The following is a 14,163-nucleotide window of genomic DNA, read 5'->3' as shown; positions in this document are numbered from 1 at the left end:
TGCTAGTGCTTTATAAAATTAAAATGAAATGTGATAACGAAAACTTTTTAACAGTTCTCAGTTATTTAGTCTATCACTTCCTCAATTTTACAGATATTCACAAATGAATTACCGTATTTACGCGTGTATGCCGCTCCCTCGTGTAAGCCGCGCACCCCCAATTTCTGGAACGTTAAAATTGAAAAAAAAAAAAAAAAAACTCGTGTAAGCAGCGCACATCAATTTTCTAAAAAAAAAAAAGAAAAAGGTACAATGTATTTTTCATCCTACTTTTAAGTATTAAAATCGTTATACACAGAGACAATCGAACAATACGGTGATTATTAACAGAAATCGCTCCCGTGCCTAGCTTTCTTCGTCGTCGTCTCCCGAGGAGCTGGAGCACGTATCACCATCGGACTGAATAAAGTCTTCGTTCCCATCGCTGGCATTGGAAATGTAGCATTTTTTAAAGCTGCGAACGACAAGATCCTCTGGAATTGAATTCTATGCTTTAATAATCCATTCGCACCAAAGGCGAAGTGCAGGTTTCTTAATTCGGCCAGTTGGCGTAGTTTCGTGTACTGCAGTCGCCGCAAGTGGTTCTTGAAACGCCAGTTGATGCAAAGAGGAAAGATGAGCTGTAACTTGTTATTTTATATTAAAATTTTTCTACTCTTGTAAAATTACCCACAATATTCCAGTATTAGGTTAATAAAAACTCCCCGTGATTTTAAATGGTTGGTGGCTCAGTCAATTCTACATTTCCTCGTGTATGCCGCGCACCCTGTTTTTTGACTTCGTTTTTGTACAGAAAAGGTGCGCAGCATACACGGATAAATACGGTATTTTGTAAAACCAAATATCATCATTAGGTTACAAATATAAAATATAATTACAAAGAAGTTGTCTCGTAGTGAAAACATGATCATTATTCGACACTATGAATTACTAAACGAGCTTATACTAGAGTAAATTGTGACAGTAATTGTGGATAATTGTAATGATAAGCATAGCAATTTTAATGTATAATATATATGCTTCTGAAAACCTCTTCCCTGTTCAGATAATAATATCAAAGTATGCAGAACGGGACAACTATTTACCATGGTATCATAAGGTACTGTAAGACTATCAATATTACGGTAAACAGTACAAAATAGGATTTTAGTTTTTACAAACGTTTTTCATACCATAAAAGACTTGCACCTACATTTCAGAAATTCAAAATGATTTGAACGATAGAAACATAAATTTTTAACTTTTGCTAAATTATGTGTTATTAATAGCCATAATATAAACACTTTTTATAAAACTATACTATAGAAACATAAATATTCAATATGTGTACCAGTAATATCGTAATTACTCAACACGAGCACACTGTTTAGTGCAAGGTTTGGAAATATTTCAAGTAAATTGTTAAGAGACTTTATCAAACGATCTTTCAAATTTGAAGAAACGAACTAGAATAACGAATTGTCTTTATGTCATTACCTGGAACATACAGTGTTCGGTTTTATGTCTCTAATGTAAACTATTTTGTCAATGGTAATTGTTTTACCGTTATAGATAGGCTTGCTATATGTCAGTTTTACCCTGGACATGTCCTCTTTTTCAAGTTAAAAATTTCTGTCCGGGTGGAATTTTAAAATTTGGTAAAATGTCCAGGTTTTCCTGTCGGGTACCATTAGTAGACAAAAATAGATCAATGACTTTTTTCTTGCGTGTATGTGTGTGTGTGTGTGTGGCAACACTTGCGGTTAGCGAACGAGTTATGTTCTAAATCTTGCTAGGTGACACTGCTATGGGTACATAGCTTCTAAAAATTCGACTTCCGTTAGTTCCTTTGATAACATGTGTTGTTTACACAAATTTCAATTAATAATAAGTATGAATACTGGTGGATGGCAATACTGTGTTGCTGTGGCTGTGTTTGTACTCACGTGCAACGAAATTCCTAAAAGGAAATGTAAACTTTTTGTTGAATTACAGAAGAAATATATTTGTTTTAGAAGGGGTAGATGCGATTTCGAAGGTGAATGCATGATTTGTAAACCGGGTACATTTGTCTCTGTAGCGAAAAAAGGTGTACTTGACCTGAAATCACACGTGTACTCTGAGAAACATACAAAGGCAATTCGAGGAGAAGTTTCATCAACAAAAGTAAATCTCAAAATGACAGAGATTGAGATAATTGTTTATATTCGTAAAAATGTACAAGTTTCATGATTAAATTGAATTTATGATTTCAGTTCAGTAGTTTGTAAGTCTATTTTTCATTAAAGGTACTTTGTTCGGCAAAAATGTCCTCTTTTTTGATCTTCAAAATATTGCGACCCTAGTTATAGATGTTAAACGTTATGTCATAAACTAACCCCAACATATGTTTTCCGTCTTTACTTGAATCATTCTGGGATATACAATAGCTGTAGATATCACAGGAGGATTTAAGTTATACAATTTTAAAAATATATATACATTTCAGTGAGTTTTCCTCAACATATCTTAAACAGACACTAACAAGGGACATCACCCAATTGTCCGGCTCCGATTTCAATGAAATTTTTCTAGCTTATAGAGGATATATATGTATTATTTGTGATGACAGAAATTTTTGCCATGGTGCATGTTTTCTATTTTTTATAATTTTTAAGAGTTGTGATGTGGTTATTAGAGATTACTGCAGAAGTCCCTTACTAACCTTTGTAAACGTAGCGTTAATGAAAGAACAACCATGTAGATACATATAAGCCTAGGGGCAAGTTGTATGGTAGGTATGACCTTGACGGCAGCCATCTTGAAATCCGCCATTTTGAATTAAGGTCAAGTTTTTTACATGGGAATAGGGTAATATGATACATAATTTCGGGCTAGAATTTAATCAGGAAGACAATGGTGGAGCTAGTTTTGAGATACACCTATTTGGGGAAAGTTACAGGCATTTAATTGTTCACTTACTACGTGTGAAAGTCCCTTATCTCCACTTCTAACCCGCGTATTAATGATAATAAGTGGATAAAAGCTTCGGTAATACATATTATGCATAGAGGGAAGTTATACGGTAAGGGTATCCTTGACGGCAGCCATCTTCAAATCGGCCATTTTGAATTAAAGTTAAGTTTGAAAAATGAAAACCATAGAATTCTTAACATATTCTTCTGTTTAGCTCCTCTTCGAAACTTAATGTTAGCTTCACATTAAAAATATTTACATTATTCTTAGAAAATAAACTTTCTTCTTTTCTCATATACAAATGAAATATCTTTTAGATAAGGCCCTTCTAATCACAGGAATACTAGACAGAACAAACTCTTTATTAATAGTAGTTTCTGACTCACTATAGTCCAATCATCAAAAAATGTAATAACTATTACATTTTTTGATGATTGGACTCTAGTGAATATCTTTCACTTCGAACGTATATACAACAAAAAATATAGACTGGTTGACGTGGAACAGTAGATTTTTAATAAACATACACATGAGAATTTCAAGAGAGCGATATGGTTGTGTTCGTTGTATGACTTTATTACCTAACTTATGACTTGCCCTTCTGAGTTCGGGAGTTTGTTGAAGGAGTAAATATAAAAGAGATTTCTGTTATTTTTTCTTCATCCTCCAGGTTTCTCTAATCATACATTGCAGGACGTAACCAAAACGTATCCATGCATCGTATCATTGAAGCGTTTTGTTTTGTATATTAAAGTGTTCAAAAATATTTAACATATTCGCATTTGTTCATGTGATCTCAGGTTCAATTCTCTGTGGGAACATACATGAGAAAATTGAAAGCTGAAACAATATGAAAATAGTATTTAAAAGTCAGGAAATTGATATTAAAACTTTACTATCTATTGGGACTCTAAGGCTGTAGTTAAATTAACCCACACGTTTCGTGAAGATATATTACGTCGTTATTGTTTATTTACTATAAGCTACCAGATACATCCTCAGAGGCCACTTTACACTGTAGTAATCAACAGATGAAAACATTGGAAAAGGAATGGAAGGAAGGTCTCCAGAGTCTTAGATCAAGGTACTAACCTAGCATTTGCCCAGTATAACTGAGGAATAACCCTGGAAAATCCTCAGTCAGGATGGCTGGTCTCCGAATTCGAACCCGGTATTATCCAATTGCGAAGGAAGAATCCTAACAAGTAGCCTGAGCTCGCTCTGTATTATTATTATTATTTAATTAACGTAATGTTTTTAAATTAGTGCAAATTAAACCGTACTTTCTTTATTGCTGATGTTATAGTTAATAAGCCTACATGAGACATCAGTCCCCCATCAAGAAAGAATACTAGAACTGGAATTCAGGAAGCGGGGGTGAAGAGATTGAGGATGAGAAAATTATGTACGATGCAAAAACTGAGTAATTATTACTTCATCACAGATATATTTACTTACATACGTCAATTAATATTTCTCTGATACAGGGCACCCTTACTTTCTATAGTGGCAGGAAAATGGCCCGCTTTTGTAAACGAACACACTAAGCACATGCGTATAGGCGCAATGTCCGTGCAAAGAAACATAGGTACAACTAGAAAAAAAAAACAGGGAAAGCGAGGGGAAAATGATAAACCACCCCTCAACTTAAAAAAGCTAAAAGTAACTAAAAGTAAAAAAAAACTAAAAGTAACTAAACTTAGAGCTACGAAAGACGCGAGGCGAATTTTATTAAAAAGATTGTTTTTCCTTAGTGATTAGTTGTGCTAACTATGAACATGAATTAAAAAGAAAACAAGTAGCTAGCTCTGAGTTTCGCAAACTGGTTGAAAAGAAAATATTGGAAAAATTTAATAATAAAGAAGGCATTTATGATAATTAAAACAAACTAAATTCTTGGCACCACAGTCCTTTGGTTCCTACCAGCGGGCTTACGTTCAAAGTACGGATGTGTAGTCAACGCATCGACACCCGAAGTCCCTAATACCGGCTTTCTAGACTGGATTCCGCTACTTCTTACTTAAGATAACTCCCCAATTGTCCTCACGATGCTGGGTCAACATCGAAATTGTTGAGTGCCTCTCCGGAAATTGAACCCATGACCACGGGCACCGAAGGCACGCGCTAACCACTGTTTTTTAATAAATAAAAAGGTAACAGCTTTTTATCAGATTATTTAACCTGTTGAGCGCTTTGCACGGATTACACTGTAATCATTATGACACCACACAGACATAGAAGTAAACAAGGACAGTTAAAAACACCTATGCCCGAAGCGGGATTTGAATCCAAGACATTCACAGCAAACGATCCACAGCCTAATGCCGCAGTCCACTCGACTATGTCTGTAGGATTTTCTCGGCTAATCCGTAGCACATTTAAAGTAACTGATTATTTTAAAAGTTGCTCCTAAATACTGACAATCTAAGTCTTAAGTATCAAATATTTCCTGCGATAATACCATACACTCTTCGTCTTCTATAGACGGAAAGCTATAGTTACCCACATTATCTAATACAGAAATAAGTTCTGATTCTCTAATAGCTGCTGATGGTGATAGTCAAGGTTCACCGAAGCATGATCCCAAACCCAAACTGAGATATTGATGTCACTGAAACGCCTGAAAAGTCATTGTGGGTAAGTGAATTGCCCACTTGTCAGGATGAAGGGCGCTTGTGATGTGAAATACGGGGCTGTCAGAGGTACTACTTATGATAATGGATTTATAATATTCTATGTTGCCATAAACCCTCTTCAAGAACATAACTGTTAATCTTAGCTTTGAAAATGTTACATAAGGAGTTTTATTGCTATCATTAGGTTGCATTAGGAATTATCGGATTTATTTTAACGCTTAACTTTTACATCTCTTCTGATTTAGGAATATTTAAATCGAGATTATCCCCTTACGGTCAATTAGTGATATTTTAAATCATTTCGAACCAACTTTATATATGGTTAGTCTTGTTATATGGGAATAATTGAGACCAGAAGCAGTCTACAGGCTAAGTCCAAAAGAATCCCGACCGACCTCCTGATAAACCATGTCTTTCAGCAAGGTGAATTGTGGCAATCCGATACCCACATGAGCAAATCTTCGGTTCAGTGTGAAAGCTTCCATAAGAACCAGCACTCTAATCAGTGAAATGTGCTTTGCTAATTTTTATTCAATGTGAAAGTACCTAACTTTATTGCTAAAAAAGAAAAGGCATTTATTTGAAGTCGCCATTACAATTTTCGTATTTGAACACAACACTCATGAAAAGTCATGTTAAAGCGCGACTTGCCCCTGAAAAAGAATATTTATCTGTTTTTAGTTTCCCGTGTTCCCCAAAGTACATACGGAATTAGTGCAAGTGCCTTCCGCTCGCATTACCTAGGTACAAACGGCTACGATCTTGGTACTAGCACTTGTTTCGGTTTCCAGATCTCAAATATTTATCTTTCAGCCTGATTCTATGTATGAATCCGAAATTTCAAATCTAGATAAGGGACACCAAAATTCATAGTTTATTCTAGGTGCTCATATTGTGATTTACTAAATAATTATTAAATCTAATTGTAAGGTATACATTTGATATTTTGAGCAGACTGAGCAAGATAAATATACGTAAAAACTAGTCAATACTTGTTTTAACTGTGTATCTTCTCTTAACTGTCAATGAAATAGGTGTATTGAGGAATTTTATATATTTGAGTTTTGTATTCCGGTGTCAAATATAAATATGTGTGTATTTCATCTCGGTTCTGCAACCGGGTGGACCTAGATTCGACATTCGAACTCTCATCCGGATCAAATCAGATTTTTTTTTTTAGTAAGGCAAGCATTTGATCTTTAGTGTAGAATGAAGGAGACAAAAATAGACTTGTCAATATTCGTCTTAATTTTCTGTTTTCTTCTTCACTGTCAGGACTTCGTGAAATTACTTTCGGCGAATTTTAGATATTCAAGTTTATCACAATTTGGGTGGGATGTGGGTTTGGATAAGAGGATTTCGGATCCAGATCCGAATTTGGAACCCAGATCCGAGATCCGGATCCAGATCCGAGATTCGAGATCCGGATCCAGATCCGAAATCCGAGATCCGGATCCAGATCCGAAATCCGATATCCGGATCCGATATTCGAGATCCGGACCCAGATCCGAGATCCGGATCCGGACCCAATCAGATCCGGATCTTCGGATCCGGCTAGATCCGGATCCGGCCATCCCTAATATACACAAATTATAAAAATTTACTGTGTCATTACTATGTAGCCTAGAGTCATGGCTTAAACATCATTTTCTTCAGTATTTCAAGCCCTTTTCAAGCCCTTTCCAACGGTACTACTCACATGTCCGTATTATACACTTGAACCGGAAAAATCCGGGAAAATCGGAATTTTTTCTTAAAAAATCACTCCCTCGGAACACTTGCGCCCCTTGAACCCTCGCTCCTGTTTCATGTAGAGATATCAACCAATTAAATAAATACTAGAAGGTGCACATAATCCATATGCAAAGTTCCAATCTGATATATTGAAAACTAAAGGCGTGAAAAATTTTTAAAATTTGCCTTAAGAAGAAAAATATAGATCACGCCCCTTCGCCCCCACTTGGCGACGCCAAGTTGAACATACGATTCCAAAATGCATCTAGGGTGTTCTTTGGTCCATCCTTGACTTGGACAAAAAAAAAGACTTAAATACCTGTTATAGAACTTAAATAAGCGGTCAAAGACGATACTACGCCATGGTATAAACATATACCATAAATCCTAAAAGGATTTGAAAAATCTGTATTATAACTGACTTCCGATTCAAATTTCTTTATGAAATGTAAACCTTGTCGCCCAAAGAAGGACACCAAAGAAAATGATTTGATGCAGATATAGGCTTTTATATAGTATTCCGCATTCCGATGCACTGTTTTGTTGCTGTAACACATCCTCTTTTTACGTAGAGACCTGTACAAATGTGAGGAATTAAGTAGCAAAATAATATTTATAAATAACAACATAAAAACAATTCACTCTCCGCTTACTTCCACAAATTACCTTTTTTGGTATTCTATCACGGAACTGCATTGAAGGTTCACAACATGGAATAAAAGTGTGTAAATCTAAACTTTTTAAAACATGGACAGAATATCGAAACAAATGTCAAACTGTAGAATAACGTAAAGATCCTGCAGTAGAAATGTACACCAACATAGATAGCGCAGAACGAGGCACAGATTGAAAACGTTACACTACGAAAACTGGAAATAACCACTGACGTATAAACAAATTATTGCTACTCAGAGTGAGAAGTGGCATTATCTGATCGTAATACATGTTGAAATCTATTAGGAACATCGAGTGAACTTTCTTCAGTTAAGAGTCACATAATTATTAGATTGTTTTGATAATTTATATGGTTTACCTTTGGGAGTGGGAGGAACCGTTCCTTCCAGTCGTTTTTCCGTCTGAACGATGGACAGATAAGAATCACAAAAATTATGAGTGCAGCAGAGAAGGGCTGATTGCTGTTCTCATCTTCCTCTGGTTGCTGCGGGAAAATTGTTGTATCTTCCAGATGGACATCCGTCATCAATAACAACGAAAACTCTTCACACATCTCGTTAGTAATTTCCAGGGATGAAAGAGCGAGACTGATATTTTAGAGGGCCAAAAAGAACTTCCCTCTAAACACAACAGTTGTACGAACAAACTTCTAGGGATGTAGATACTGCACTAGGGTCGGGATCGAACACTAAAAGAAGGATTGTCTTACACTATTATGGGAATTGTTGAGGGTCCTGCAGGGTAGGAATTAGACAAGGAGTTGTATCTGAAGTTGGCTGTATCATTGATTGCGAAGGATTATGGTCCTTAATATTGTATTACATTCCGCAAGTCCTGAGAAGTTTGCTTAACTCTGTCGTCTGAGGGATGAACTGATCTGGGATAAGTCCTGAGGAGACAGCCGATCGCAGCCATTTTAAAGGGCAGGAAATTAAGAAAGCAGGTAATGGATTGATTATCGTACGAAATTTCTCCCTTATGGCCTGCCACAATTAATGTTGATGCAATATACCTTTTTTTGAAGCTTTAAGTTACGATACGAAAACCACTATTAATACCTGGAGGAGAGACGGCATCCAATTATGCTGTTCAATTTTAATGGCTTGACTATATTGACTACGTGGTTCGTCTGATAAATTGAACAGAAATTCGAGAGGGAAGTCGTAAACAAGAACAGTTTTAATGTTATCAGAGATCAACGTAATACCTACTTGGCGTACTTTATTGGTAATGTGTTTAAATTCCACAGTCGATGGCGCACTGTGAAGAAATTATCCAGATCCTTCTCTCATGACAAAAGCGTAGATACATTGTGTTCCTCTGAATTCAATTCTAGCGCAATGATTTTATCAAACATTCCCGAAAAGATAGTAACCAGCAATCGATAGATTAGAATTACATTCGGGCATACACTCCTTGTATGTTTTTCAAACAAAAGTTTAATTTGACGCTGTTTGGTAACTGCAATTGCACTAATTAAACTCGGTAATTTTGAATGCACAAAATGACACTGTAATAAGTGTCAAAAGAAATTGCGAACACAAAAAAGAAACCTAATATGGTCAATACATAACACTAAAGAAATAGTCTCACACAAGGGAGTTGCACACGGAAGTGAGTCGAAGACACTTCTGAATATTTGCTCACTGCACGGGTAAACGCATCACTAAGCCACCGCGGCCCTCTTTAAGATCTAACTCTTGCTCATGAATCACGCTTACATAACTACGTGATGATATAAAATGATAATTTCAAAAAATATAGATCCGTAACATTTTCCCTGTCAATAGTAACTCCTTCAGACCCATCCCAGCTAAATTCAGTTCTAAACTTTTTCCTTGTAGTAGTACGTTTCAGAGTTCATTGCATACGTGCGATGACGAAACCCGAACTGTTACGAATACTAAATATTCAACTACCTAACACCCGTAATAAAACTCAAACTCACACATGGTCAACTCAGGTCCTAAACAATACTCTCAGAATTATATTTCCGAATTCCAATCAGACAATCACGTAACTTACATCTTTTTCATATAGTATGTATGACCTAGACGTTCAACAGTTCAATGTTCTTGTTCTTCAGGCTTGATAAGTTATATAACGAAATACTACATACGCCCGTAGATTTATTTAATTCTGAAATAACATGTAAGTCTGCACTACTATACATTTTTAACTTTTATTGTTATTAGTTAAATATTGTTTTATTATTATTATTATTATTATTATTATTATTATTATTATTATTATTATTATTATTATTATTAACATTATTATTGATGCTTTACATTATCATCTATTATATTTGATAGATATTGCAGTGTAACTGACACTGCCGAGTTTGTAACAGTTTGAAATACACTGCTGAGTTTGTAAATAGATAAATCAAATCGCTTAAGCTGTAGGAGGAGAAATGTGTTTGAGAATCATTTGCGTTTTCATTTACATCACTACTTCTACTTGTACCCTAATCATTAAAACTCTGTAAATAGAAGATAATTCTGTTTCGGTTACATTCGATGTCTTTTTACGTTCTGCCTTCCAACCTTTCTCTTGATCACAAGCAGGGCCGTCGCGTGGGCTTGGCAGCGACTAGGGGGGCGCCGGGGCGACAAATCAACAAAATTCAAGGAATTCAGATTATGTCGGTAAATGATTTTTTTAAAAAAATAATGTTAATTCAGACATTTTAATAATGATTAGGCCACGGCTAAGTAAAATTTATTTATTTACTTATTTCATAGAGACAATACAACAGGTTAAATGCACAATTAAAGTGTCGTGTACATACTTATTTAACATGCACTATTATACAGTGTGTCCATAAGGTCTGGGTACATAGGGAATTCTAATAATTTGTTTATAGCAAAATTGCGGAAGAATTTAACCTTCGACACCCTCATCGTCAACCTATTTGTTTTACTGCCATTGGAAAATTAAACACCAAGTTTAAAGAAACAAGCAGCGTGTGTGTTGGACAAACCCCGTTAAGGACGACCAAAGGCTTCAGACGAAACGAAAGAGGCTGTCTTGGCTAAAGTTTATGTTAGCCCTAAGAAACTGCTTCGTCGGAATCTACGAAGTTGGCTGTTCCAAGTTCAACCATCCACAAAATCCTGTCGGAGAAGATTCTTCCATACAAATTACAGATATTGCATCACTTAAATGAAAATCACCCCTATACGCATAGAGATGTGTGAATGGTTTGCAGATAAATTCGATAAAAATATCAATTTTACTAAAACTGTGTATTGTTCAGTGATGAAGCTGTGTTTTATGTCAATGGCGAAGTGAATAGACAAAATCTTCGATACTGGTCTCAAGGCAATTTACATTCGATGAGTCCATCCAAACAGCAGGGCTGCCCAAAAGTGATGGTGTGGTGTGGTGTGGTTTGTGGAAAGTTCATGTGCTAGAACCTTTCTTCTTTGATGAACATGTAACGGGTGAGACTTATCTGAACATGCTGAGAGACAAATTGATGCCTTAAATTGAGCGTTAGTTTGAGGGACTTCCAGACTGGTTTCAGCAGGATGAGGCCCCTGTCCATTTTGTTGCAGCTGTTAGAGACTGGCTGAATGGCAATTTTCCTCACTGGATTGGGAGAAGAGATCATGTGGAATGGTCCCCTTGTTCACCAAACCTTTCTCCCCTTGATTTCTTTTTCTGGGATATGCTGAAAGAGAAAATTTAAATTTAGAGAAGATTAGAAATTTAAACCACTTGACAACGCATTACCAGTAAGTGTGCTGAAATCGGCCGCAATTCATACCTATTCCATCGAGTTCACCTTAATCTTGCAAAATGAATCAAATTATGCATATTTATTATGCAGCACGGAAATTATGTTGAAAATTGACTAAAATGTGCTTTCCCAATATATACAGACTTTATGGTTACCCTGTACACACACAAACATACATCGTTTAATTATTCAGAAGCTAATTGCTTTGAACTGACAATTGCTTTGAACTTGTTTTCGGACATGCTAAATACATCTACTACATGAAATCTAATAACTTCGTTATACACATTCTCCGTCTACAGGGGAGACCTATGTTATACTTTAGTTCTTGCTTTTCTGCAATAGAATGTCCCAATGTTTGCTATTCTAGTCTTACCTATTGGGACACGTAATAATACTTCTGAAACTAATTCTGGACAGTCAATTTTACTGTTTAATAATGCATGTAAGAACAACAGATCAAACACCCACCTCCTTTCTTTTGTTTGAAAACTAAAGTTTGTTACTAAGTGTTCATAGGAGACATACTTTGGGTTGAAACTGGTTTTCTTGTATGCAAGCTTTTTTAAGATTTTAAACTATCTATCATCTATTGCATCAGAGTATTTCATGACATTTGGTGTCCAGACAACAACAAACAGTATTCTAATTTTGATCTCACATACGAAAAATATAACCTTATAAATGTTGGTTCTTTGTAGAAATTCTGTAATATCCTATAAATTAAACCTAGGTTTCTATATGCGCTACTCTTGATTCCGTTAACGTGTTGAATAAAGATCAATTTGCTATAAAATATAACTCCTAGATCTTTGATAGTATTTGGGGTAGACAAGGAAGTGCCACTTATTGTATAGGTAAAGTTAATTGGATTTTCTTTCCTCGTGAAAGATACAGATTTACATTTGAACACATTCAGAACTTATTTATTCTTTTCACACCATACTTGAACTGTCTGTGGATCCTGTTGAAGTTTCACGCAGTCATCAATTGAATTTACTTTGGAGTATAATTTGAGATCGTCGGCAAAAAGAAGAACTTGTGAAGTTTTAATACGTAGATGAATATCATTAATAACTAGAAGAAACAACAGGGGTCCTAGATTAGATCCTAGAGGGACTCCCGATAGAGCATTGGTCTTGAAAATTGTCGGTAAAGTAGAACATCATCTAGGATTATTCAACTGGAACTCTCTCTAGCTCTCTGTTAGAAGTTTTTTTTTTAATCTTGGAATTTAATATTTGTATAGTTATTTGTATATGCTATGCTATTGCAATGTTGATGTGTATCAAGTTCAAAATAAGCAAGAATAACACTCGATTTTAATAATTCCAAAACCATGTTTTCATTAACTTTTATGTTTTAACTACAAAAGCCTTTCACTTTAAAAATACTGACAAATAAATCCAACTTCTTTTGTCTTACATTATGTTTTTCATTCCATATTTAAATCTAGGAGTACAAAAAACTCTGGTTGTTTTTCATAACACACTGGGCAGGGGGTGCCAGGGAATTCTCGCCCCTGGCGCTTACCACGCACGCGACGGCCCTGATCACAAGACTACTTGACGAGAAAAATTAAACACTTACAAGAAAATCTGTAACTCATATTACTCATTAATTGGACAATGCATACTACTTTGATCTTGTTATCTTGACCCATAAGTAGGCGCGTTTAGGTATAAGATACCCCAATCTCAGTTTTACAATGTGACAACACTATTTGTGTAAGTTTTGAATTTCTACTCGAGGTATTCGTCCATTGTTGTCTGACAGTTGGTCTGATGCAGTCCAGTTTGATTCATAAGAGTTGGATTGGCTACAGTTATTGAATGCGAATGGGGAACATTGTACCCCGTGCGCCTGCTAACGTAAGTATTTTCTTTTATGGTTCCGAGAACAGAATTACATTTTGACTGGTGAACAGTGAGTGTTTTCGATTACGTTGTGTTGCTTATTTTATGAAAATATAAACTAAAGAAATATAAAATTGCTAGACGAAGTATTGGAAGAAGAACTCGTAGACACTGGAAAATCCGATAAGGAAAATGAGAGAAGGTGATCATAATACTGACTCTGATCAAGATTGTGTTTCACATGAAGAGAGAAGGTGTATAAGTTCTGGCTCTAATGACTATATTATTGGAAGAAATAATGTATGTAAATGGAGGAAAACTTGTTTTTGTACAATAGGAAAAACGAAGCAAAAAGAAAAAAATGTAGAAATATTTCATGGTACGAAACGTCAAAAATATGCTAGATGAAACACCAGCTTTTCATTGTATTGTTGATTCTCATATGATATGGACAACACAAATGCACAACTTCAGTACATTGTACTTTTTACTAAAAGAACATATAGACATCAACTACCAATTCGAATATAAATAAAAAGTAATGTTAAGTCAGTATCAAAAGCGATGAATATATATATAT

The sequence above is a fragment of the Thermobia domestica genome, chromosome 13 (assembly GCF_964235325.1).
Source record: "Thermobia domestica chromosome 13, izTheDome1.hap1.1, whole genome shotgun sequence".
Lineage (NCBI taxonomy): Eukaryota > Metazoa > Arthropoda > Insecta > Zygentoma > Lepismatidae > Thermobia > Thermobia domestica.
Note: the sequence above shows the minus strand (reverse complement) of the source record.